Here is a 27,517-nt window from a genome sequence, read left to right on the forward strand (position 1 = left end):
TTGACTCCAGACCACTCCAGATCTTGATTCCAGACCACTCTGGTTTTTGACTCCAGACCACTCTGGTTCTTGACTCCAGACCACTCCAGTCCTTGACTCCACACCACTCTGGACCTTGACTCCAGATCACTCCAGGCATTGACCCCAGACCATACCAGTCCTTGACTCCAGGCCTTGACTCCTGACTATTCCAGGCCTCAACTCCAGACCACTCTAGACCTTGACTCCAGACCACTTCAGGCCTTGACACCAGACCACTCCAGGCCTTGATTCCAGGCCTTGACTTCAGACCACTCCGGGCCTTGACTCCAGACCACTCCAGGCATTGACCCCAGACCACTCCAGGCCTTGACCCCAGGCCTTGACTCCAGACCACTCCAGGCCTTGACTCCAGACCACTCCAGTCTTTGACTTCAGAGCTTCACTCCAGACCACACCAGGCCTTGACTCCAGACCACTCCACAGACCTTGATTCCAGACCACTCTGGTTCTTGTTTCCAGACCACTCCAGTCCTTGACTCCAAACCACTCTGGACCTTGACTCCAGACCTTGGCTCCAGACCACTCTAGTCCTCCACACCAGACCATTCCACTCCTTTACTCCAGACCATGCCAGGCCTTGATTCCAGACCACTCCACAGACCTTGATTCCAGACCACTCTGGTTCTTGTTTCCAGACCACTCCAGTCCTTGACTCCAAACCACTCTGGACCTTGACTCCAGACCTTGGCTCCAGACCACTCTAGTCCTCCACACCAGACCATTCCACTCCTTTACTCCAGACCATGCCAGGCCTTGATTCCAGATTACTCCAGGCCTTGACTCCAGACCACTCTGGGCCTTGACCCCAGGCCTTGACTCCAGATCGCTCCAGACTATGACTCCAGACCACTCCAGGCCTTGACTCCAGACCTTGACTCTAGATCACTCCAGTCCTTGTCTCCAGACCTTGATTCTAGACCACTCTGGGCCTTGACTCCAGACCCTGACTCCAGACCACTCCAGTCATTAACTCCAGGCCTTGGCTCCAGCCCACTCTAGTCCTCAACTCCAGACCATTCCAGTCCTTGACTCCAGACTATGCCAGGCCTTGACTCCAGACCACTCCAGACCTTGATCCCAGACTACTTCAGCACTTGACCCCAGCCTTGACTCCGGACCACTCCAGGCCTTGACTCCAGAACTTTACTCCAGACCAAATCAGGCCTTGATTCCAGGCCTTGATCCCAGACTACTCCAGCCCTTGACTCCAGGTCTTGTTCCCAGACCACTTCAGGCCTTGTCCCTAGACTACTTCAGCCCTTGACCCCAGGCCTTGACTCCAGACCACTCCAGGCTTTGACTCCAGGCCTTGACTTCAGACCACTCCAGGCCTTGACTCCAGACCACTCCAGGCCTTGATGCCAGACCTTGACTCCAGAACACTCCGGTCTGTGACTCCAGACCACTCCAGGCCTTGACAACAGACCACTCCACGGCCTACACCCCCAGGCCTTGACTCTAGATGACTCCAGGCCTTGTCTCCAGACCACCGCAGGTTTTGAACTCAGTCCTTGATTCCAGACCATGCCAGGCCTTAACTCCAGAGCACTCCAGGTCGTGTCCCCAGACCGCTCCAAGCCTTGAACTTAGACTACTTCAGCCCTTGACTCAAGGCCTTGACTCCAGATCACTCCAGTCTTTGACTCCAGATCTTGACTCCAGACAAAATCAGGCCTTGGTTCCAGACTTTGACTCCAGACCACTCTGGCCCTTGACTCCAGACCACTCCAGTCCTTGACTCCAGGCCTTGACTCCAGACTGCTTCAGACATTGACTCCAGACCACTCCAGGTCTTGACTCCAGACCACTCTAGTCTTTGACTCCAGATCTTGACTCTAGACCACACCAGGTCTGACTCCAGACCACTCCAGACCTTGATTCAAGACCACTCTGGGTCTTGACCCCCGACCACTCCAGTCCTTGACTCCAGGCCAAGACTCCAGACCACTCCAGTCCTTGACCCCAGACCACTCTAGACCTTGACTCCAGACCACTCCCGGCCTTGACTCCAGACCACTACAGTCCTTGACTCCAGACCTTGAATCTAGACCATTCTGGGCCTTGACTCCAGACCTAGGCTCCAGACCATTCTAGTCCTCCACACCAGACCATTCCACTCCTTGACTCCAGACCATGCCAGGCCTTGATTCCAGACTATTCCAGGCCTTGACTCCAGAGCACTCCAGGACTTGATCGCAGACCACTTCTGGCCTTGACCCCAGCCCTTGACTCCAGGTCTTGTTCCCAGACCACTTCAGGCCTTGTCCCTAGACTACTTCAGCCCTTGACCCCAGGCCTTGACTCCAGACCACTCCAGTCCTTGACGCCAGACCTTGACTCTAGACCACTCTAGTCCTTGACTCCAGTCCTCAACTCCAGACCATTTCAGTCCTTGACCCCAGACCTTGACTCCAGACCACTCTGGGCCTTGACTCCAGACCTTGGCTCCAGACCACTCTAGTCCTCGACACCAGACCATTCCACTTCTTGACTCCAGACCATGCCAGACCTTGATTCCAGACTACTGCAGGCCTTGACTCCAGAGCACTCCAGATCTTGTCCCCAGACCACTCCAGGCCTTGACCCTGGACTACTTCAGCCATTGTCACCAGGCCTTGACTCCAGACCACTCCAGGAATTGACTCCAGACCACTCCAGTCTTTGACTCCAGACCACTCCAGTCCTTGACGCCAGACCTTGACTCTAGACCACTCTAGTCCTTGACTCCAGTCCTCAACTCCAGACCATTTCAGTCCTTGACCCCAGACCTTGACTCCAGACCACTCTGGGCCTTGACTCCAGGCCTTGACTCCAAACTGCTTTAGGGTGGTAAAAATAATGACTGCAGATGCTGGAAACCAGATCAGGATGAAGGGCTTTTGTCCGAAACGTTGATTTCGAAGCTCCTTGGATGCTGCCTGAACTGCTGTGCTCTTCCAGCACCACTAATCCAGAATCCAGATTGCTTCAGACATTGACTCCAGACCACTCCAGATCTTGACTCCAGACCACACCAGGCCTTGACTCCAGACCACACCAGGCCTTGACTCCAGACCACTCCAGGCCTTGATTGCAGACCACTCTAGACCTTGACTCCAGACCACTCCAGTCCTTGACTCCAGACCACTCCAGTCCTTGACTCCAGACCACTCTAGACCTTGACTCCAGACCACTCCAGGCATTGACTCCAGACCACTCCAGGCATTGACTCCAGACCTTGACTCTAGACCACTCCAGACCTTGACTCCAGACCATTCTAGTCCTCGATTGCCGACCATTCCAGTCCTTGATTCCAGACTACTCTCGACCTTGACTCTAGACCACTCTGAGCCTTGAGCCCAGACCACAACAGGCTTCACCTTGAGGCTAGAATGGCCGCCTTCTGTTCTTATGATGTCTCAGGAGAGATAATCATGTATCTTAGATGTAATTTAACTTACTTCTTGCTAAAATTTAATAAAAATTTTTGCTCTTAATCAAGACTGAGGCAGTTTCCCTTCTAGTGCGTGCACATTTTTTCCCACATGGTGTCAGTGGCCGAGAATAACAGCAGAATGAAGGACTGGTAACAGCAAATCTACCCAAGATATCTCAGAGGGTCCTGTTGGAAATCAACATATGAGGAGACAATAGTGTAGTAGTATTATCACTGGACTCGTAATCAAGATTATTGTACTGGGGACCTAAATTTACACCGTAGTGAAATTTGAACTCAAAAAAAGTCTGGAATTAAAAATATAATTATGAACATGAAACCATGGCCGATTGTCACAAAGACTCATCTGGCTTGCCAATGAAAGGTAAAGAAAAGGTCAGTCTTACCTGATCTGCTCTAGATGTGACTTTGGATCGACATCAATACTAACTGGCCTCTGAAATGGCCCTAGCATGCCCCCAGTTGTATCAATCGTCAGAAATATTCAACAAAGGAATGAAACCATTGATTAAAAGACTGAAAATGACAACAGCAAATACAGCACTGCTAAAGCCTTCCTTACTTACATCCGGGGACCAGTGCCAAAACTGGGAAATCTGTCTCATAGACTAGTCATGCAAAATTCTGGCACAGTCACACTCACAGAATCATTCATTACACAATGACCCGGATGCTACCAGAATCCTTGGATATGTCCTGTCCTAGGACAGACCCAGCAGATGTAGTGGTACAATGGCATACAGTCAAAAAGGAATTACTCTGATAGTCCTCAACATTGACTCATCACGAAGCTTCATAACATCAAGTCAAACATGGGCAAGGAAACCCACTGATGTTTAGCATGTGCAGCCCCCACTTTGCTGATGAATCAGTACTCCTCCATATTGAACACCACTGGATGAAGCAAGGAGGGTGACAAGGGTGCAGAATATATTCTGGTGAGGGGTTCTCATTGTTATCAGCAAAAGTCGCTCAGCAGCACCAATACTAATCAATCTGCTTGAGTCCCAGAGGATGTGGCTGCTGCTCTGGGTTTGCTGCAAGCGGTAAAGGAACCAGCAAGAGGGAAAACTATGCTTGACCTCACCCTCGCCTAGCTACCTGCTGTGTGTGCATTTGTCCATGATAGTGTCAATAGGAGACAATATCACATCGTCCTGATGGAGCCAAATCCTGTCTACATATTGAGAATACCCTCCATGCGTGGCACTGTCACTGTGCTAACTGGGATAGTGTTCAACAAGATCTAGCAACTCAAGACTGTGCATCCATGAGGTGCTGGGTGCCATCAGTAACAGCAGAAATACACTGAAATGCAATTTTCAATTTCACGGGCTAGCATGTTATCCACTCCAACATTAACATCAAGCCAGGGGATCAATGAAGATAGCAACAAGAGCAGCATTAGGCATAGCTGAAAATGTGTCTCCCTGGTGAAGCTATAAAACAGAGTTACCTGCGTATCCAAAACTGCAGAAGTAGAAAACTATAGACAGGGTGAAGAGAATTCAAAATCAAATGGATAAGATCTAAGATCTGCAATCATGCCACATTCAGTTGTGAATGGCATCGGACAATTAAACAATACAATGCAGAAGACTCCACAAATATCTTCATCTTCAATGATGGGGGAGCCCAGCATATCAATGTAAAAGACTAGGCTGAATCATTTGAAATAATCTTCAGCTAATAATGCTGAAAAGATGATCCATCTCAACTTCCTCCAGATTTAATTTAGCTGAATGTGTGAGGATGTTAGCAGTGACAGACACAACTTCCTCGTTAAAACAAAAATGTTATGGTGATAGCCTGAAAAAAACCTCATTATGACAAAAACTCAACCATCCAAGAGAGGAAGGAAGGATAAAGTCAAATCAAATCAGAATGAGTGAATATTTAAATATTCAGTAACTCAAAAGCTTGCAGATTCTTTCAGTTTCTATGAAAACAGCAGCCAGCAATAAAAAGACTGCAGGAACCACTGTAGCACTAAAGTAGACAGTAAAAGATCAATGCAGTTTGAATCAATGGAAAATATTGAAAAAGTTCGTCAAGATCAGAGTCTCATCGTCATTTCAAGGGGCAAAATATGAATCGTATTCCTGGGAATGATATTGAAACACCTGATGTGATGTAAGTCCCTTAATCGAAGGGTCAAAAATATTGTATTACTAAAACAGTCTTCTAGTGTGAGAAACTGAAAGAAGGTTGAAACTGCTCTATTAAGCAAACAAGTATGGCTAGTGCAGTTGAAAATCTGCTGGAATTCTTTTAAATAAATAAAAGCAACGCATTCGGAAAATTGGGGAATTGGCAGCATAAATCAACTAATAATGAGCATGGAAAGAAGTTGATAACAGTCTAACAGTATTTTTCTAACAGTATTTTGATGAAATTATTTTATAGTGTGACTGAAATTATTGCTTTAAAGAGGCACTATCAGCATGACGCCATTTATTCAATGTGAAATGGCGTGAAGATTCAGGAATGGCAAAGGTTCTCCATTGAATTGAAAGGGCTACAAAAATCACAGAGAAGTAGAAAGTGACACAAAAACAGGTTTTCTCACATTTTGTACAATCAGTTAAAATGCAGTATTCCTTCAGGTTAAAACATTTCAATGATCTCCACACGAGTGAAAATGTTTTTATAGGAAATGTTGGAGGATAATTTAAAATTATATTTTCCCACTTTAATTACGGAAATTAAGGAAAATTACTAAAAAAAAGAAAATAAAAAGATAAGAGCTAAAGTTATTCATAATAAAGCATTTTTCATATATCTTCTTCATTATCGAGTGGTAAAAGAAATAATTGCCATCTATAGAAAACACATTGAAGGAAATGTACCCTACAGAGGAAAGATAGAGAAGTCATGCAGAACAATTCTTGGTAAATAAAACAAATGTGGCAAGGACAACATTAATTTAAGATCCACAAATAACTGTACCAAATAGAGACTTGAATCCAGCTGTGGACAGAACAGTGACTGGAGCTCCTGAGGGAGCCATACCTTAGTGGTGAGTGCCACAACATTGTGCAAATCTTCGAACATCACTTCATCTCAGGAAAAGGCAATGACAGATGATGTTCCTTGTAAACCTAAAATATCTAACATTAAACCCAATGAAAAAATAAACAGACACCATAGGTGCTCCAATAGCCACAAAGGAATCAATATCCTCTGGAACATCTTACATCCTAACTGTTGTACTGTAAATATTGGGAATGCTTTCACTGTTGGAACCTTTGATGTAAAGGAGGAGGGATGTCATGTATTTGTACAAGTACATCTGACTGTCATTTTTATGATGATGCTATTCTTTAAGAGGTGTATTCTGTCCTATTTTTATGAAGCAACATTGAGGCAGAGGTGTGTTGCAATAACAAACAACATGCTCCAGACATGGATTAAACTAAAAGCACTTTATAATTTCAGCAATAATTCTTTTCTGTTGTCATCTAATTCTATTGTCATAAAGATTGCCATACAAATTCCTGTCCTTGTTGCTTGCTGTGTTAGCATGTTAATTTCTATGATTTGTGTACAAGGACACCTAAAGCAATCCTCTAACCATATCTATTCATCTTTAATTAAAAGAAAATTACTCTGCTTTTCCCTTTTATTCCCAACAATGGATAGTTGCACATTTCTTAATATTTTACTCCATCTTGCCCATTCTTTTGTTCATGTGCCCTGCTTGCTTCCTTATGTAGGTTTGTACATTATATTCAGTTTCTTATCAAAGTAATGGATATAGTTTTAAACAGCTGATGCAGAAGCATTAAATTGAATGGCCAATTAGTAAATGGCATGTTTATTCTTATTCTTGTCATAATAATACAGCAGAGGTGGTATTCCCATGCATTTACTGCCCTCCCCTTCTAGTTGGTAGTGGGCGTAGGTTTGAAAGCTGCTGCCTAAGGTGTCTTGCTGAAGTTCTGCAGTAAGGGCTATTCTGTCACACTGCTGACTTATGTCTCATAGAAGGTGGACAGGGTTTGAGGGGTCAGGATGTGATTTACACACCATAGAGTTACTAGCCTCTGACATGTTCTTATTGCCACGTTACTTATACGACTGTTCCACTTCAGTTTCTGGTCAGGAGATTGATAATGAGGCATTCGGTGATGGTAATGCCATCAAATGTCAAGAGAGATGGTTAGATTATCTTGCTGGAGATAGCTCTTGGCTGGTATTTGTGGGATATGAATGTTCCTTGCTACTTATCAATCAGAGCCTGAAAGTTGTCTAGGGTTTTGTTAAAAATGGACATGCACTGTCTCAGTATCTGAGGAGTTGTGAATGATGCTTAACATTATGGAATCACCATAAACAACTTGACAACTGACCTTAATGGTTTAGGAAAGCTCATTGAGGAAGCAGCTGAAGGCAGTTGTGCTTAGGTGACGAGCCTCATGTGGTGCAGTGGTTGTGTCCCTATCCCTGAGCCAAGAGCCCCAGGGCCAGTACTCATCTACTTGCTCATATCTGGACAAGTTGATTGGAAAATAGCTACCCCAATCAACTTCTGCAATATTGTCCTGTGACTGAGACATTTAACAATCAGAACTATCTTCTTTTGTGCTGGGTATGACAAACCAGCAGAGAATTTTTACTGGATTTGTACCGACTCCAGTTTTGTCAGGACTCCCTCATACCACACTTGGTCAAATACTGCCTTGATGTCTAGCACAATCACTTTCACCTCATCTCTCAAGTTCAGCTTCTTTGTCCTTGTTTGGATCATGTTTGTAATGAGATCAGCAGCTGAGGGACCCTAGTTGAACCAAAACTGAACACCGTGAGCAGGTTATTGCTAAATGAGTGCTGCTTGATAACACTGTTGAAAACTCCTTCCTTGATTTCACTGACAAGTAAGAGTAAATGGCATAGAACTAATTAGCTAAGTTGCATTAATCCTTCCTTTCTGTGGACCCGTCATATCTAGACAATTTCCCACATTGCTGCAGAGTTACCAGTGTGGTAGCTATACTGGAACAACTTGGCTGTACATTACCGGTATGTTGTTAAGGCCAATACCATTTCAGTTTCCAGTACCAGTAGCTATTTCTTAATTTCATAAAAAGTGAATCAAATTTGATGAAGACCACCTCTATAATTACGGGAACCTCAGGAGGAGTTTGCAATGGATTGTCTACTCATCACGTCGGGCTGAATATGGATAGATACGATTCAGCTTTGTCTTTTGCAGTGATGAGCCAGGTTTTCCCATTACTGAGGATGGAGATATTTTGGGAATCTCCTCCTCCAGTGTTTTGCTTAATTGTCCACCACCATTCAGGACTGGATGCAGCAAGACTGCAGAGAGTAGAACCAATCCATTTGTTGTGGGATATCTTAGCTCCATCTGTCACATGTGGCCTCCTCTGTTTAGCATGCAAGCAGTCCTCTGTTGCAATTTCAGTCATTGACACTTTGTTTTTAGGTATGCCAGAAACACTCCTCGTGCACTCTTCACTCAACCAGGGTTGATCCCCAACTTCGTAGTAATGCTAGAGTGGGCAACATGAATGGTCATGAGGTTACATACCATCTGAATACAATTCAGCTGCTGTTGATGGTCCATAGTGTCTCATAGACGCACAGTTATGTGTTGCATGATCTTTTTAAAATCTATCCCTTTTTACATTATGTTAGTGATACACTGAGGGAGGAGTAGGTGCAATAATGTGCAGCAGGAGAAAGAGTGACTGGTATGAAGACTGGCATCATCTCACAAGGATTGAGTGGCAAGCTATCCTGCTAATATTATCAAAGGCAGATGTATCTGTAACAAATACATCAGTGAGGATATTGTCAAGTTTGCATTTTCCCTTTTGTTGGTTTTCCTCACAACCTGCCACAGATCCAGTGTAGCAGTTATATCCTTTATCACTCAGTTACCTTGGTTGAGTTGTGGTGCTCCCAAGCCTTGCTTGGTGATTGACACTGAAGTTCCCCACATGATTTATATTCTATGGCCTTCCACTGACAGTGCTTCATTTAAATTGATGATTAACCTGGAGTGTGCTGATTCATTAGATGAGTAATCAGTGGCAAGTTTCCTTACTCATGTTTGCCTTATTAAGATAACATGGGTCTGGAGTCAAATTTGAAGACTTGGAGGGGAACGCTCCTGACTGTTATAACTGTGCTGCAATTCTGATTGGTCTAAACGTTTGGAACAATGATGGTGCTTTCAAGGATATTGCTAATAAAATATGATTCCATTGAGACAGCTCTCTCAATTTTGGTGAAATGTTTGGCTGAGGTGATGGCCTAGTTGTATTCTTACTGGACTAGTATTCTGAAGACCCAGAGAATGTTTTAGGAACTTGGGATTGACTCTCAGCACATCACATGGTGGAATCTGAATTCAACCCAATCTGGAATTAGAAATTTAGTGTTCAGCACCATTTACAACTGTGCAGACACTGAAGCAATCCAGGTCCAAATGCAGAAAGGCCTTGACATCATCCATGTTTAAACTGACAACTACAAGTAACATTTGTGCCACACAAGTGCCAGAAAATGACTATCTGCAACAACAGAGAAAGTAGAACTCGTTCATTGACACTCAATGGCTTTACCATCACTGAAACCCCCACTATCAATATGCTGGGGGTTACCATTGCCCAGAAGTCAATCTGGATTAGCTGTTTAAATACTGAGACTATGAGAGCAGGTCAGTGGTTAGGATTCCCCTGCAGCGAGCAACTCACCTCCTGATTCCCAAAGCCTGTTTACCATCCACAAAGCAAGAGCCAGGAATGTGAGCATACTCCCCACTTGCCAAGATGGATGCAGTTCCAACATCACTCAGTTTGACACCATCCATGGCAAAGCAGTCCACTCAATTGGCACAACATCCACAAACATCTACACCCTTCTCCACCAGTGCTCCATAGCAGTTGCGTGTACCACCTACAAGATGCACTGTAGAGATTTGCCAAGCCTCCCGAGACAGCACTTTGCAAACTAACTACAATTACCGTCTTTTTTTCATTCATTTTTGGGATGTGGGGATCACTGGCTGGCCAGCATTTATTGCCCATCCCTAGCTGGCCTTCAGAAGGTGGTGGTGAGCTGATTTCTTGAAATGCTGCAGTCCACTTGCTGTGGGTTGACCCACAATGTCATTAGGGAGGGAATTGCATGGATTTGACAATGAAGGAACAGTAATATCTTTCCAAGTCAGGAGGAGCGGCTTGAAGTAAGGGGCTTGGAAGGGAACTTGCAGGTGGTAACGTTCCCATATTTATGCTGCCTTTCTGGATGGGATTGGTTGTGGGTTTAGCAGTTGCTGTCCGAGAACCTTTGGTAAGTTTCTGCACTGCATCTGGTAGATAGCACACACTGCTGCTAATGAGAATTGTTGGTGGAGGGAGTGGATACTTGTGGGTAGAGTGCCAATCGAGCGGGCTGCTTTTTTTCTGGATTTTGTCAAGCTTGATTCTTATTGGAGCTGTATTCATCCAGGCAAGTGGGGAGTATTCCATCACACCCCTAACTTTTGCCCGGTCGATGGTGGACAGGCTCTGGGGAGTCAGGAGGTGAGGTATTCACAGCAGTCTAGAGGAATAAGAGCAGCAGATACATGGGAATACCACTACCTACGAGTTCTCTCCAAGTCATCCACCATCCTATCTTGGAAATATATCATTGTCCCTTTAGTGTCACTAGTCAATATCCTGGACGTCTCTAATAGCATTATGTGTCTATCTACACTAAATGGACAGCTGTGGTTCAAACAGCCAGCTCAGTGCCACCTTCTCAAAGGGAACTAGGGATGTGCAATAAATACTGGCCCATTCATCCTCATGAATATTTTTTTTAAATGTTAGAGAGGATAACTTTGCATGGTTGACAAAGCTGGATTTGCCATTGTGATTTCTAACACCTAGGCTGATTCCAGGTAGTCTGTCCTATTTCATTTATTTAGTTCTGATTTGCAGTCTTTAGATACAACTGAGTAGCTTGCTAGACTGTTTCAAAGGGCAGTTAAGAGTGACATACGTTACTGTGCATCACATTGTACCAGACCTGGGTAAAAGTGACAGATTTCCATAGTGAAGGATATTAATGAACCAAGTGGGTTATTAGACAATTGTTAGTGGTTTCATGGTCACAATTAAACTGACTCCTTTGTTTGAGATTTTTTAAAATTCAAATTCCACCATCTGCTATAATGAGATTCAAAACCATGTCCCCTGAGCATTAGTCATTAGTCTAGTGACATTACCACGAAGCTACTGTCTCCCTTAATTTTGTTTAGCAATCTGTTGCATGACACTTTAATTCACGTGTTTTGAAAATATCAGTACATTAATCTACTGGTCTCCCCACCTCCCCATTCCATTAAGCTTTCTAGTTGTATCTTCAAAAGGCTCAAATAGTTTTTTTTATTTTTTTGAAAATATCTCTCTTTCATAAATCAATGTTAACTCTCCCAATGATGTTAGGTTTTAAATGCCCTATTACCACACCTTTAATAATAAGTAGTAGCATTTTCTCAATGAGTAATGGCAGGATAATAGTTTCCCTGTTTTCTCTGTTAAATCCAATCTTGAATAGTGTAATTACATCCAGTATTTTCTAATCCATCATGATTTTTGTAGAATTTGGTTATCCTGGGAATTTAAAACCAATACTCCACTATATCTCTGTAACCATCTTTTTGTGTTGTATTAGTTCCATTAATTTGGCTTCTACTTTTTATTCTTTTAGAATATTGATTACTTTATGTTCATCACTCCCATTAAATCTTTGGCTTTTCACTATTTCTAGTGTTTTATTTGTCTCCTACTGTGAAGACAGGTACAAAATATTAGTTTAACATCATTACTAATTTTTTATTTCCCATGATTTTTTTATCCTTGACTCTGAAGGACCCATGTTTCCTCTTCTTAATTTCTTCCCCTTTACAAACTCTCAGGGATATTCTCCTACTTTTCCATTTTGTTTGAGTTTTCCAGATACCACATACCCTGCAACATTTAGTTTCCAATCTCAGTCACTCTGTGACCACATCTCAATTATGGCTACTGGATCCAACACATTTATTTCTATTTGTGTCATTAATACATGAATAGAGCATAATTACACATCTTTTCATTCATTTGTCTTGTTATAATTGTTTTGAACATTGAAAATAATGCTATTAATTTTAACATTTCACAATATTTCTTTGAAGAGACTTTAATTACTAACCCAATATCAGATTTGTCATGCACTGATCCTTGCTGGTACACTCTGCTTGATTTTACACAGAATGATTTCCTTATGGTGAAAAATTAAGTCCTATATGTGTGCAGACACTTCTAATTAGGATAAGTACCAAATTTTGGTGCCATAGCTTGCATGTGGCAATATGACCCATTATGGCAAATTAAAAGCTGGTTCCTGGATGACAAAAACTATCATTTTGTGACGTGATTGCTGAGTCACTTCTGGATTTTACAAACATGTACATTGCACACCTACAATGACAATTCGGCTGCCTCAAGCAATGGTAGCCAGTCCTAACATTTTCAAAGGTCACAAAACCATGTTACCATGCTCCCCTAACCTATAACAGCTAAACACATGTGCAACAGCACAAATTACCCCTCACCAACTCTACTTAAAGGGATGATGAACAAAATAAATGGTAGGTGATGCATGATTTATCCAGGCAGTTAGTGCAATTCTACTTACTTTGGGAGCTTTTCTATTTTTGCCATAATGTTTATTACTTCACACCAAGTGGTCTGGTGGCTGTTGAAGTACATGCTTGGTTATTTAAACACTTGTACTGAACAATATTGGTCCCAAACACTGACAGTGTCATTAGCTGTCCTCTTGGAATTGAGCAAGATAAAAAGAATGAAGAGATACTACATAGAGCAGGAGAAGTGACTGGAAACAGTAGGAGAAATGGCTGGAGAAAGAGCTCTTGGTTCAGCATGACATCTTCCATAGGTTTTATGGAGGAAGTCACATATCCCAACTTCAGTAAAACTGTGTGGCGACTCTCTGTGTGGAGTTTGCACATTCTCCCCGTGTCTGCGTGGGTTTCCTCCGGGTGCTCCGGTTTCCTCCCACACTCCAAAGATGTGCAGGTCAGGTGAATTGGCCATGCTAAATTGCCCGTAGTGTTAGGTAAGGGGTAGATGTAGGGGTATGGGTGGGTTGCGCTTCGGCGGGGCGGTGTGGACTTGTTGGGCCGAAGGGCCTGTTTCCACACTGTAAGTAATCTAATCTAATCTAATCTAAATCATGGAAATTCTTTGCTTCACTAAAGAGATTGTGACTGAAATCTGCTGTAGACATAACTGCATCCTGAAAACGAAGGAAAGATGGCACTGCCTGTGGCCATCAGCATGAGAATGGATGTTTTATACACCTGGAACCTTCTGTGCTACTACTGGAGAAAAAATCAATATCTCATGTTTGCAAATGCACTGCCATATAAGGGAGGTCAATAAGGCTCTCTATACACAAAACAACAACTTAATTCCATTCCATCTGTTGAGACAAACTACAGGAATGAGCCTAAGGCTTTATTTTGATTATAGGCTTTCCCTTAGTCCAGAGTCCCATTGACTATGTGTACTTTGCTTTGGAAGCACCTTATGTGAAGCTGCCATTTTCCTAAACCAAAAGGGGTGCCGCTGTCTCAATGCCCAGATGATGCATGGCTATTTGTAAATCAAGCAGGTCACTCTGTGGTATCCTGACTGTATTCATGATTCCATCAAACTGCCAATTCCTCAATGCCAGTTGCATTCTGGCAAGTCAAAGCCTGGTTACTAGATGACAAAAACGAAAATTTATTATATGCTTCCAGAGTCTCTTTAGAACACACAAACAAGTGCCTAGCCCACCTACAATGGGAGTCATGCTGCCTCAAGTAATATTATCAAGCATCACCATTGGTGTCCTCAGCTGTGACAGGAGTCCTTGTGTGCTCAGCACATGCCAGATTTGCCAAGGTGTAATGCATACGATTTAATCTAACCATGGCCTCAATCTATCAACTGACAGCTGTGTGTCAGGATACAAGGAGCAAGGTAGATGATGGAAAAGGAAGAGGTGGAACAGTAATTGCAAGAGGAAGGGGAGAAATAGGAAGAATAAGATATCATACAATTCTGTGAGTAATTGCTGATATGGTTTGATATGATCAAATAATTCACTAGTCATGTCAGTAACCTCAACCACAGGATCCCATTTGCCAATGATCCCATTCTCCTGACCTTCATTCAATCAGAAACAATCTTTTCAGCAACACAAAAATAAAAACCATCGGCAACTGAACATGCCAAACCAAATACATACATTAAATTAAATTGTATGAAAATGCATACAAAAATCATCCAATCACATGAGCATTTTCTTAATAGCTTTCTCATTGTCCTTTATCTGTTCCAGTGTTCCTGTGAGGTGCTTCCTTAGTGATTAATGCCTGGCTGTGGAAAGCAGTTAAACCTCAGTCAAAGATAGTTCCAATGATCATTGAGGATGAGCTGGAGCAGTTCCAGGTCTAGAAAGCCTAACTCCAGATTACATTATCACAGAATTGCTGTGCCCATCTGGCTAGCTGGCTGAAAGACAAAAACAAGAGTGTTGGCAATGTCATAGTAATGAAACCCAAAGTTCTGATTAGTAGAACTAGTGTCAATCTCACTCATCAGTGAGCTGACACCAGCATTATCTCCTGCTTTGGTTCAGGTACACTTGTTTATTGTATTTTAATATAAGCAACTGAAAGAAGGTCTGTAGGGTTTTGTTCACTATAGCTGGGACCACTAACATTTTTTTAGTACAGTAATGTGTTAAACTGTTGGTATTAATTCAAGAATAAAAGGAATAGTTTGGAGAGGCGGATGTGAACTCCTATCAGATCTGCCCAGAGACAGGCCCAAGTGGACAATTCTTGTAGGAGAGGAATCCGGGTTATAACCTATTGAAAGTAAGGTGTAAGCTATAATTGGACAGAGAGGAGGAAGCAATTGATCTTGCTGTTGCAAGACTCATCAACTCTCAGGATCAACTAGACACGCAGATTTTGGGAAGGAGATGTGCAATAGCTGCAGCTATGCCAAAGAGGAACAAAGACAGTTTTGGGGCTAAAAGCCGAGCAAGCTATTGGTGCGGAGAGTTAATGACTAAACATTTGCCCGAAGACACTGTTACTCTTGCTCACTCCTTGACAGTAAACAGGCTGCACACCCTTCAGAGCACTCAATAACAGCCATAAAGAACACACTTTAACCCCCTACTTGCTCTCACTAAAATGGCCTTTTACCCACACTGCCAAGTTCAATTTGTCCATTATCAAGCAATCGTTATTAAGCATCCAAACCAGTCCCAATTTTGTTGGGGCTCTTGTACAAGGGCAAAGGCTGAGACTCCTCTCACACTGAATCTGTGGTCACTTTGTCTTCCTGACTAACAACTATATTCTCAAGTTTCTAACCATTAATCAAATCAAATCATGCATTATTTAGCCCGAACAGTGTGATTGCATCCAGGGACAAAATGTTCATAGTCAGAAGGTCAAAGAGATCTACTGCAGAGAAAAAGGCCCTTTAGTCTATCACATCTGTACTGGTCAAAACCAGCCACCTATTCATATTCCATTTTCCAACACTTGATCCATAGCCTTGAATACCATGGCTTTGCACATGCACTTGTGAATACTTCTTAAGTGTTATAAGTCATATGCCATCAGGTTATAGTCCAATAGGTTTATTTGAAATCGCAAGCCTTCAGACCACAGCTCTTTCATCAGATGGAGTCACTACACTTGATGAAGGAGTAGCGCTCTGAAAGCTTGTGATTTCACATAAACCTGTTGGACTACAACCTGTGTCATCCGATTTCTGACTTTGTTCACCCCAGTCCAACACCAGCATCTCTGCATCATTCTTAAATGTAATAAGTACAAATGAGAAAGATGCTGTGGCTTTGAGAACTGCATTCATTCACATTGGCGACAGCTACATGAGAGTTTGCCTTTCCTTCATCAACATCATCCAATACCTCCTCAGGGTTAGAGACAAACTTTTCCGTAAAACCCTTAACAAATGATACTTTATTTTTATTCTCATGGACTGATTGATTGCTTTCTGAAACACTGAGCAAATCCCAACTTTGAACTTGTAGATCTCAAAGTAGGAAATCTTAATATGGAATTCTCATCCATTGAATAGCTGTGATCAAAGATGTTACATGCTATTCTTGGAATAATGTCCATTTGCCGATGATTATGAAGCTTTCCCTCCATACTGTGTGTTTTGCCAAAAGCTGTTTGACCATAAGCAAATATAGTTCCATTGCAACCATCAAGGGCATCTTTAAAAATATGCTTGGCACACGCATTGTAAACATGATCCTGGGCCATGTTCAGAGAAAACACCTTATCAAACATAAAAGGTTTTCTTTGCCAGAAAAGATTGACGGTGTCATTGCCTTTAAATTTCTGGATGAACAGGTCTACTCTTAAGACTTCAACTGGATTCAGTGGCCTGAATTGACACACTGATTCTGCTTTTGGCTGGGTTTACCATCTCTTGCCTTTCGACTAACACGGGATCACAACCAAATCCCTGGGGAGGCAAAAGAAAACAATATATCCAAGGCAGGCAATGCAGGAGCTCCCCTTCTGCCCGAGCTGAACATGGTAGCAGTCAATGATGCAAAATGTACTAGCTAGAAAACATAACATTTTAAAGGAAAAAATAAACTGGAAACTGTGGGTTATTAATCTGCTATTTCAGTAAAATAAGGAAGAAAGCAGTACTTCACAACTGATGCAATAATTTCTCAAGATCATTCTTTGCCTCTGCAGGATGGATAATGCTCCTTGTTGGTTCAGCATCTTCTGCTTCGCTCTGCCATCTCACACCAGCACCAGAGACTTCTCCTCAGCTCCAGCTCCTCTGCTGTTCGCAGGGTTTTCTGACATCACATGCTGGCTTTTAAGATATCTGGTCAGCACTAATGAGTTGGACTGAAAGGTCTATTTCCATGCTATACATCTCTACGACTCAATTACTCATCCTCAATAAGTTCAGAATTAGCTGTAAGTTCTTCTCTATGATCGACAGAACTGGCTCAAAGGCTAAAGAGAGACGATGGTAGTGGAGGGTTGTTTTTCAGACCGTGCTACAAGGATCAGTGCTGGGTCCCCTGCTTTTTGTCATTTCTATAAATGGATGTGAACATAGGAGGTATGGTCAGTGTGTTTGAAGATTACATCAAAATTGGAGGTGTAGTGTGCAGTGGAAAAGGTTACCTCAGATTACAATGGGATCGTAAACAGATGGGCCAATGGGCTGAGGAATGGCAGGTGGAATTTAATTTAGATAAATGTGAGGTGCAACATTTTGGAAATGCAAATCAGGGCAGAACGTAAAAACCCCTCAAAACATTTTCAAGCAACTAGCCCAGATGGTAACTTTGCTATTTGTTTCAGGTAAGTGTACAGTGAATATTCCCAGAATGAATTAGTTGGTCCAACTGCCAGGTATTAAACAAACAGAATTTATTTACAAAATTACAGAAGGAAACACAATGATCCGAAAATAGAATATTGGAATAACTTATCCTATCCAAAAACCCGACAGACTATCCTAACTTAATGATGCTGTTTCAAAATACTTGCAACAATCCCAATAAACAGACCCCTTAGCACAAAGAGTCAAAATGACACAAAAGGCTTACAGGTTACAAAGTCAGAAGGGCAGAAGAAGGGAGAGAGTTTCCAGTTTCAACTGTGACCCTGACTCAACTAACCACTGAACTGAATTGATCTGTGCAGCTAGAGAGCTGGCCATGTCCCCTGGATTATACCGATTATTGTTTAAGACATGAAAGCCTTTGGAGTTGGGAGGTCATATTGTGGCTGTACAGGATATTGGTTAGGCCACTTTTGGAATACAGCATTTAATTCTGATTTCCCTGCTATAGAAAGGATGTTGTGAAACTTGAAAGATTTCAGAAAAGATTTACAAGGATGTTATCAGCGTTTGAGGGTTGGTGCTATAGGAAGAGGCTGAATATGTTGGGGCTATTTTCCTTGGAGTGTCAGAAGCTGAGGGGTAACCTTTTATAAGTTGATAAAAGCATGAAGGGCATGGATAGGGGAAATAGACAAGGTATTTTCCCTGGGATGAGGAAGTCCAGAATTTGAGGTATAGGTTTAAGGTGAGAGGGGCAAGATTTAAACCAGACCTAAGGGCAACGTCTTCATGCAGAGGTTGGTGAGTATATGAAATGAGCTGCCAGAGGAAGAAGTGGAGACAAAAAAAAACTCCAGATACTGGAATCTAAAGGAAATAAGCAGTAGGCTGGAAGAGCACAGCTAGCCAGGTAGCATCAGGAGGTGAAGAAGTTGACATTTTGGGTATAACTCTTCTTCAGGAATGGGTGTAGGTGTGGGGGAGCTGCAGATGAAGAGGGGGGAGGGTTATAGGAGGGGAGAGGATTGGAATGGTGAGGTAGTGATAGGTGAATGCAGATGGTAGGTATAACCTGATTGGTTGATGGGAGGAATGAATCCAGTTGGCAGCTGGAAGGAAGGGGCAGTAGGTGGGATGGAAGGGACGAGGCAGGGCTGGAGAGGGAGTCAGGGAATGGGTGGGAAGATTATTTGAAATTGGAGAACTCAATGTTGAGTCCTCTGGTTTGTAGGCTGCCCAGGAGGAAGACAAGCTGTTGTTCCTCCAGTTGCAGTCTGATTCACTGTGGCAATGGAGGAGACCGAGGGTGGACGTGTAGGAGACGGAGTGAGAAGGGGAAAAGGGGAATTGAAATGGGCAGTGATCGGGAAGTCAGGCTGACTCTTACGTGCCCAAGTGAGACGCTCAGCGAAACGTTCCCTGAGTTTATGTTTGGTTTCACCAATGTAGAGAAGACCACATCAGGAACACCGGATGGGTTCAGAGGGACTTCTGCACCTAACCACCTGCTCTTTACCTTAAATCTGTGCCACTGGTCTATCCTATCTATGGCCCAAATTATTTTATACATCTCAATCATGTCCCCTGTCAATCTCCTCAGCTCGAAGGAAAGTAACCCCTGTCATAGAGTTGTAGAGGGGTAAAGCACGGAAACAGACTCTTCGGTCCAACTTGTCCATATTGACCAGATATCCTAAATTAATTCTCGTCTCCTTTTGCCAGCACTTGGCCCATATCCCTCTAAACCCTTCCTATTCATAAACCCATCCAGATGCCTTTTTAATGTTGTAATTATACCAGCCTTCATCACTTCCTCTGGCAGCTCATTCCATACATGTTCCACCCACTGCGTGAAAAAGTCGCCCCTTAGGTCTCTTTTAAATCTTTCCCTTTATCTTAAACCTATGTTCTCTAGATTTGACCCACCCTAGGGAAAAGACCTAGTCTATTTACGCTATCCATGCCCCTCTGTACAATCTCTTTTCATAACTGAAACTTGCCATCCCAAGAAACATCATCCTCTCTGCAGACACTTCTGACCTTAACTCCACAATTCTTAGCCAAGATTCCTCAAGTTTCAGATACTTATAACAGTTGGGATTCATGAGATTGTACAGTCTCTGCTGCAGAACTGACAAAATGTCTGAGAATCGAGAAGTTGTCCATAATTGGTTACTAAGATGGCTCAATTGGCACCCTGTTGGACAGCCAAGCCACTGACAGTCTTGGCGCTCGCAAAAATGATAGAGTGAGAGTACTGCCCCTTCATTGCCCCCTACCTGCCTACACCATTTTGTCAGCCTTCCTGCTTCTGACTGGAAAGTTTTGTCCATAGGCTCCAAGGTCCTACTTCAACCCACTTGTGTGTTTGTTTAACTTTATCAAAAAGCCTATATGTATCTATCCTTTAAAACAGTTAAGTCCATCCTTTTTTTGTGCGAGGGGGAAATGATTTAACTGTTTATCACTCATAGGGGACCATTGAGCATAATCAGGAAAAATAAGAAATTAGATATTTAACTTATTATTAAATGCAACAAAACAGATGCACATTTTTGTCAAAAGCTTCAAATGAGTAGACTAATGAATTAGTTTACTTTCGTATGGCTATATTTTGAATAAAGGTTTAGTGAGATGTCTGGCATTTTGGCACAGGTTATGAAAGGTTGGCAGGCCAAGCATAAATGTTTAGTGAGCAGACTCTGACCTTTGAGCTCTCTGTTGGACATTTGTGCACAGTACGTACAATGTTTAAAACAACCCTACTAAAATATGCATCTTGTCGCAAACAACTTGAAGAATGAGAAAAAAAAGAGGGTGAAATTATCCCATAACACCTCTCTCTAGTTGTAACAATTTCTGTTCAGCAAGTCAACCAATTTAGTATCTTTTCCCAGCTCTTTGCACACAGCTCAGTTTCGAATTGTTATCGTGATAATGTGCTGTGCTGCTGCTCTGCAGCACACTATCGCTAGTTAGTTGTCATCTGCCAAACTCTAGGAAATAATTCTGCAACAAACTTAATCTTAGAAGCTGCAGATAAATGTTGAGAGCTCATGGTTTAATGCCTGCAAAACTAAATCAAACAGCAGCAGATCAGGAAGTTAATTAAATATTGGAGCAATTTGATGTTGAATAATGAATTTATATTTTCTAAAATATTATTAATGGTGACTTTCTTGTTGTATAATGCTGGATCTTGATTCATGTGGAAATCAACAGGGAACATAGCCTTCTCCTGTGACACATGATTGCTCAGGTTAATGAAAGGTAATTACATATAGCTTCTAAGTCAAGCCTGAAGCTGCTTCTATTGGATCTCCAGAAATCCTCAGTTGTGCAACAATAAATTTTAATCCATGGAAGTAATAAAACAAAGTTAATGTGCATGCTTTGACTTACCCCTGTGTGCCCTTTTCTGATCTCTAAAGTAAAACAAAATCTTTTTGATAAGACTGTAATAGATACGTGCAGTTTTTGTGGACTAATAAAAGAGTCCAAATGTAAAAACTATTCACTGCAATAAATTTCTAGTTCCCAAATGTAATTCAGCACTTGCCACAAAATCCATACCAAACAGGCATTAGTTCAGTACCAAAGCCTCCTTGCATGGTTCCAATATTTTTCATAAATAAAAGAGTGAAAAATGATATATATTTCTCTTCCCAAAAGCAATATGTATCATAAAATCTTTAAAATAGCTCAATTTACTATTTCATTAAGCAGATTTTGCCTTCAAAAGAATAGTGAGGCAAATGGCACTCACTGTTAGCTGTGTGAAAATGATATCGGGGAGTTGAAAATATGCAGTTACATGTGCATATTTAAAAGTTTCTTGCGTAACTCTGCTATTATCATCATGAAAAAGGCATCTTGCTGGTCACCTCATCATTGAAAAGTATTGAACAGACAGTATTTGCTCTTTAGTTATATAGAACATAGAACATAGAACATTACAGCACAGTACAGGCCCTTCAGCCCTCGATGTTGTGCCGACCTGTCATACCAATCTGAAGCCCATCTAACCAACACTATTCCATGTACGTCCATATGTGCCACAAAAAGCTACGTCAAGCAATTCCAAGACTATGTATCCCTTTAATGATGTAATTACTACCAAGCCACATCTCTGTTCCTAAAGATAAATTCATTGCTTCAGGCTTCAATTGTTGCTGGAGATTCCAGGAAATGCAATATTTTAAACTTTTATTTATTTTCTTCCAATCTGTCTCTTTATTTTCTTTGTCTTAAACTAATCTTTATTTTGGCTTCTCGAATTCACAAGTCCTCAATCTAATAATGTAGGAGTTACACAATTGCTTGCCCTGCTTACAGAAGTCCCAGAATTTCACTTCCCCTCATTATGATATTACCAAATTGTGCTTTCAGCAGTTCGGCTTCTAGAAAGTTTAAAACAAATCAAAGTAAAGAGCAGGTCTAACGAATAGCACTTGTCATCAAAAGCAACAAGATATTCTGACTCTATTTCTTTGAGTTTTATTAATGCAAAGTGCAACTGAGGGTTTTCCTGAAAGTAGCATTTAACCATTTCCAATAACAAATACCCAGCATTTAAAAAAGAATTGAACATCCTGCATTCTGCTTTTCTCTTTTGCATTTTTGTGAAGAAGCTACCAATCGAAAAATCGATAAATTCACGTAAAGTGAAATTTCACAGACTCATTTAATTATGCCGGATGAAAACAACAAGCTAAATTTTACCATATGTGGGCTGAGTGTTCTTTGGTAAGTTTCATGGAGGGGCTCTTACCGTGAGCCCAAACAAATATTCTGAAGCCATTTTTTTGCAGAATGCCTCATTAGCTCTGCACCACACATCTATGGTACCCCACTTGCAGTCTTCCTCTCACCCAGTGGTAGAAGCATTTACAACTGCCAGGATCTCTCAGTCCTCCTGGTCCCAATGCCATTTTTAAAAAGCAGTTGTGCATTAGGCCAATTGCTATCACTCCAAAGTTGCCCTGAGTGGTTCCTGTGAATTGTTAACAGTTATGGTAGAAAAGACATGTTTGCTCCACACTTCGTAAACAGTGACTTAGGGATCCTCATGGACATGGTGGAGCAAATAAAGGATGTCCTCTTTCCTCAGGACTGCCAGAGGATACAGGAAGACCTGGTCTGAAGTTGCCATCCAGAATGTAGTGCCCACAATCCAGAAAATTGCCCAACATTGCAGTAAATAACCATCTCTGAGCTCTGCGAGAATAGGTACTACACTGTTATACAGTCATAGAATCATACAGCACAGAAACTGACCCTTCAGTCCAACCAATCCATGCAGGCCATAATCCCAAATTGAACTATTCCCATCTGCCTGTGCTTGGCCCATTTCCCTCCAAACATTTCCTATTCATGGATTTATCTAATTGTCTTTCAATGCTGTAAGTGTACCTGCATCCACCACTTCCTCTGGAAGTTCATTCCACACACGAACCACTCTCCGGGTAAAAACATTGTCTGTCGCATTCATTTCAAATCTTTCACCCATCACCTTAAAATGCCCCCTAGTCTTGGAATCCCTCAGCCCAGGGAAAAGACACCTGCATTCACCTTATCTATACCCCTCATCATTTTATAAACCTTAGATAAGGTCACCTCTCAACCTCCTATGCTCCAGTGAAAACATCCAGCCTCTCTTTATAACTCAAATCCTCCATTCCCAGCAACATTCTGGTAAACCTCTTCGCAACCCTCTCCAGCTCAAAAATATCCTTCTTATAAAAGGGTGACCAGAACTGGACACAGTACTCCAGAACAAATCTCGCCAATGTCCTATACATCCTCAACATAACATCCCAACTCCTATATGCAAAAGGACTGAGCAATTAAGCCAAGCACATTAAATGACTTCTTAACCACTCTATTTGTGATGGAAACTTCAAAGAATTATGAAGATGATTCCCTAGGTCTCTCTATTCTACAATACTGCCCAAGGCCCTACATTTCATCATATAAGTCCTGTCATTGTTTGTTTTCCCAAAATATAATACCTCGTATTTATCCAAATTAAACTCCATTTGCCACTCTTTAGCCTATTGACCCAATTGATTAAGGACTCTTTCTAAATTTAGGTGACCTTCTTCATTGTCCACTGTACCACCAATCTCACACTCATTTAATTCAACTACTGCACCACCTTCCCACTAAGCCTCATGGTCTACCACTCTCACCGTTACATGTCGAGTCATGTAATATCATGACATTACACGACTCCCTTCAATTGCTCTCCCCCAGCCGAAACGCCTATATTACCAATCTTGCAGACCCACTGTGCTGCCTATTCACTCACTTGGGCCATCTTACCTACACCAGCATTAACAACTATGCAGGCATTTTCATTTCACTCAATCCCTCCATTTGTCTCATTTCAGGTCACCATTATCCAGAATAGTATTCAAAGAGCTAAGACAGGTGGCAGGGTGCTGAGATTTGCCTCCTCACTCCTTATGAGGAGATGAACCTCACTTTTATGGGAGTGGACCATAATGTGGTGATGCTGAAACCTTCATATACAGGCAGACAAGCATGGTTCATTATCCAGTATTGCTCTCCCAGTACTGCTACTGTGTAGAAATTCTTAAGATGCCTGAAATTCTAATCCTACTTTGCAACTCATTCAAAATTTGACTTCTATAGTTACCAGTGTTATCTATACGGCCTCCATCACCAAGGAGCTGGTTCTGCAAGACATCCCCTCCACCTCTTAGAAAGAACACACAGATCATTCAGAGGATGCATCAGCAAGACTGTCTCTTGCACTCTCCACCAGATCAGATACTCACACCTTGGGGGGTATTTTTGCTGGATTTGTGTTAGTAGCACATTCTGGTGAGCGCTGTACTGCCATCTTCCAGCAACTGGTCAAGGAAGAACTCCTGAGTTTATGGATGCACATATTCCTTATCCACTCATGCAGCTGCCCTTAGCACAACTGTTATTGGGAGACTAGAACTGTGTATTCTGAGTTCTGAGGAAGGTTCAACAGACCCAATTTGTCCTGAGGAAAGGCCACTGACCTGAAATGTTAACTCTGCTTTCTATCCATGGATACTGCCATGCTTGCTGAGTTTAACCAGCAATTTCTGTTTTTGTTTCAGATCTCCAGCACTAGCAGTTCTTTGCTTTATTTTACAACAGCTACTGTGCTTGGATCTACTGGGAACAGTTCCAATGAGTCTATGTGGGCAATATCAGAAACATAATAACTCTCCAGTAACATGATCATTCAACCCACATGTAGAGATCAGACACCTACTCAGTACCAGGTAAAAAGGGATCCTGTGGTGCTCACCATTACACATTTCCAGACACAAAGCAATAGGTGGGTTTGATGGAAGCAGTGGGCAAATGGACTCAAAAATTGGAGGACTCCGCCAAAGCTATTTGAACAGTGCTGCCTCTGGCAGCATGGTCTGGCTGCCTCAATGAACAGGTTGGCAGCTGCCACGAAGAGCCAAGTACAACACCGTCAGTGTTGGCTGGGTACATGAATAGCCCCGCACTCTATCACTCCAGCCATTGGTGCTTGGAACCAATGCAAGGCAACAGGAGAACAAGGGACCTTGATCTCAATCCAGGCAGCCCTTTCCTCACCAGAAAACAGGATGATGCCAATAGTGATCCAGCTGGTTCTCAGGTCTTCTCTCAGGATACTCCAGAGCCTTCCATCTCCATGCTGCCTGTTTCCATCAACTCCTTGGGGAGTAATTGAAGAGATTACATCTCTCTCTGGGCAGGACTCAGTCAGCATGTAAGGGCCCTTCACTCACAAATGCCCCAGGTTTGCACCATCTAAGGCCAACTTTCTCCACTGTTCCCTCTAACCCAACTCTGGAGCATGGGGACTGCACCTAAATGTCATAAGAGGGAAAGAAAGAAGAGAGCAGAAAGGTGACATGGGTAACAATGAGTTGTAAGTGTCTTACACATTTTTCAAGATTTGTTCAATTTTCATCATCAGTTCCATTAGATGAAATCATTTTAGCTACAACTACAAGAATGAAGGTAGAGGGACCAGCCATTCCTACACAATGCTCTAACCCTGTTTGAGTCTTAGCTTTCCTTTCCATTGCGCCCCTAGCGGTATGAAACTTTGTCATAATTGAGAGTGCATCAGATGTTGTGAAGGTTTTCATTGATTTGTAACTTTTTTAAAGTAAGTAGCATGTACACATTCAAAGATCAAAGAATTGAACTGCATTTGCAATTAGGCCCTCAGCTGCATCAAAATATTTTTAGGAAGTGAAAGATAATTTCACACAGCTCAGTTCCATTGAACAGTTATGACAAAGAAGTCTTCCTTTGCATGATGCTGCTATGCTGAAGGAGCTGTTCTATCTGAAGAATGTCCTGATCTGATCATCACAATGCTGTGATTTCCATCATCCATCCCATAGTCTGAATACACCCTTCAGTTGTTTCAAACAGAGATCTTGAGGATCGAACGCTGTCCTCTGTCAGAATGATATGAATATGAAGCCCCAGACATCTCCTGCCAGGAACATTAATTATGAGGGGTTTTCCTGTGTCCCTCATTGGTCCTTATGAATGGAGATGTTACATTGAAAATACACTGGTCAGTACATGTTATTCTTACTCCACCTCGGAATGGCATCACTCCTCTCTCATCCATACGGCATGCAATGGAAAACAAGCAACTACGTTTCTCCTGCACCTTCATTGCATCATGAAGGCACCTATGGCTGCAAGCTCAAGGTTGACTCCATGTCCACTGGAAGTTGATGCTATGCCTGAGCTTATGGATGTATGTGTTCCTTAACCTGTCATGCAGTAGCCCTTGTCACTGCAGTCAAAATAAAGACCACAGCTACTGTGCTAGATCCACTGGGGACAGTTTCAATGAATCTATGTGGGCAATATCAGAAACAAAGCAACTCCTCAGTAGCATTATCATTCATCAGCCTCGGCATATACAAATAACATTTCAACAGTTTCTTTCGAGAGGGAGGACAATGGAATGCCTTGCATGGTCATTGGACATCCTTGCCCTGTTTCAGACATCAGTCGCTCAAACCTTTTGGTGCACATACAGTATGAGGTTGCTTATCTAGCAGCAATAATTAAGGCCTTTCACTCCACCCTCAATGCCTCCATTACTCAAGAAAGGCAGCAGAAGGTGTAGATAGTTTATGGTCCAAGGTGTAAAGCAGCAGCCAACGCACCCTCTGCAGGCTATGGATCTTAGAAGATGATTGCTACTTTGACAACTAGAGAGAATCATTCTAGGCGTCCAAGTACTGCCTGTGCTTCATAGTCATTAGCAGGATTGATTGATAACATTGCATGATGTGGTCAAGAGTGTTTGAAGCCAGGATTTTTCTGCCAATAATATAGGTCAAGAGGTCCGCAGACAGAATTTTGTGATAGCAAATGTCCTTGAGTGAGAGTCTGTTTAATGCTGTAGCCAGTTGAAGGCCTTTTCATCGCATGAAAATAGACCGCCCTCCCTCACAGAATTAAACACTTACTTCATCCACTCTGGTTGTGGTGGCAGCCATCTTAATCTTAACTGTGCACTTGCAATTTCAATAATGATGGAAGGTAACTG

The 27,517-nt window shown here is 42.4% G+C and overlaps 1 long non-coding RNA gene and 1 pseudogene across 1 annotated transcript in view; both read right to left on the reverse strand.

The window, feature by feature from the left end:
• The window catches only part of LOC140493306 (uncharacterized), a 165,521-nt gene that overhangs the window by 107,210 nt on the left and 30,794 nt on the right, over positions 1 to 27,517 (reverse strand). The window lies entirely within an intron of this gene.
• On the reverse strand, positions 16,394 to 27,467 carry LOC140493611 (kinesin heavy chain pseudogene; annotated as a pseudogene).

This window comes from Chiloscyllium punctatum, chromosome 2 (assembly GCF_047496795.1).
Source record: "Chiloscyllium punctatum isolate Juve2018m chromosome 2, sChiPun1.3, whole genome shotgun sequence".
In the NCBI taxonomy this organism is placed as follows: domain Eukaryota; kingdom Metazoa; phylum Chordata; class Chondrichthyes; order Orectolobiformes; family Hemiscylliidae; genus Chiloscyllium; species Chiloscyllium punctatum.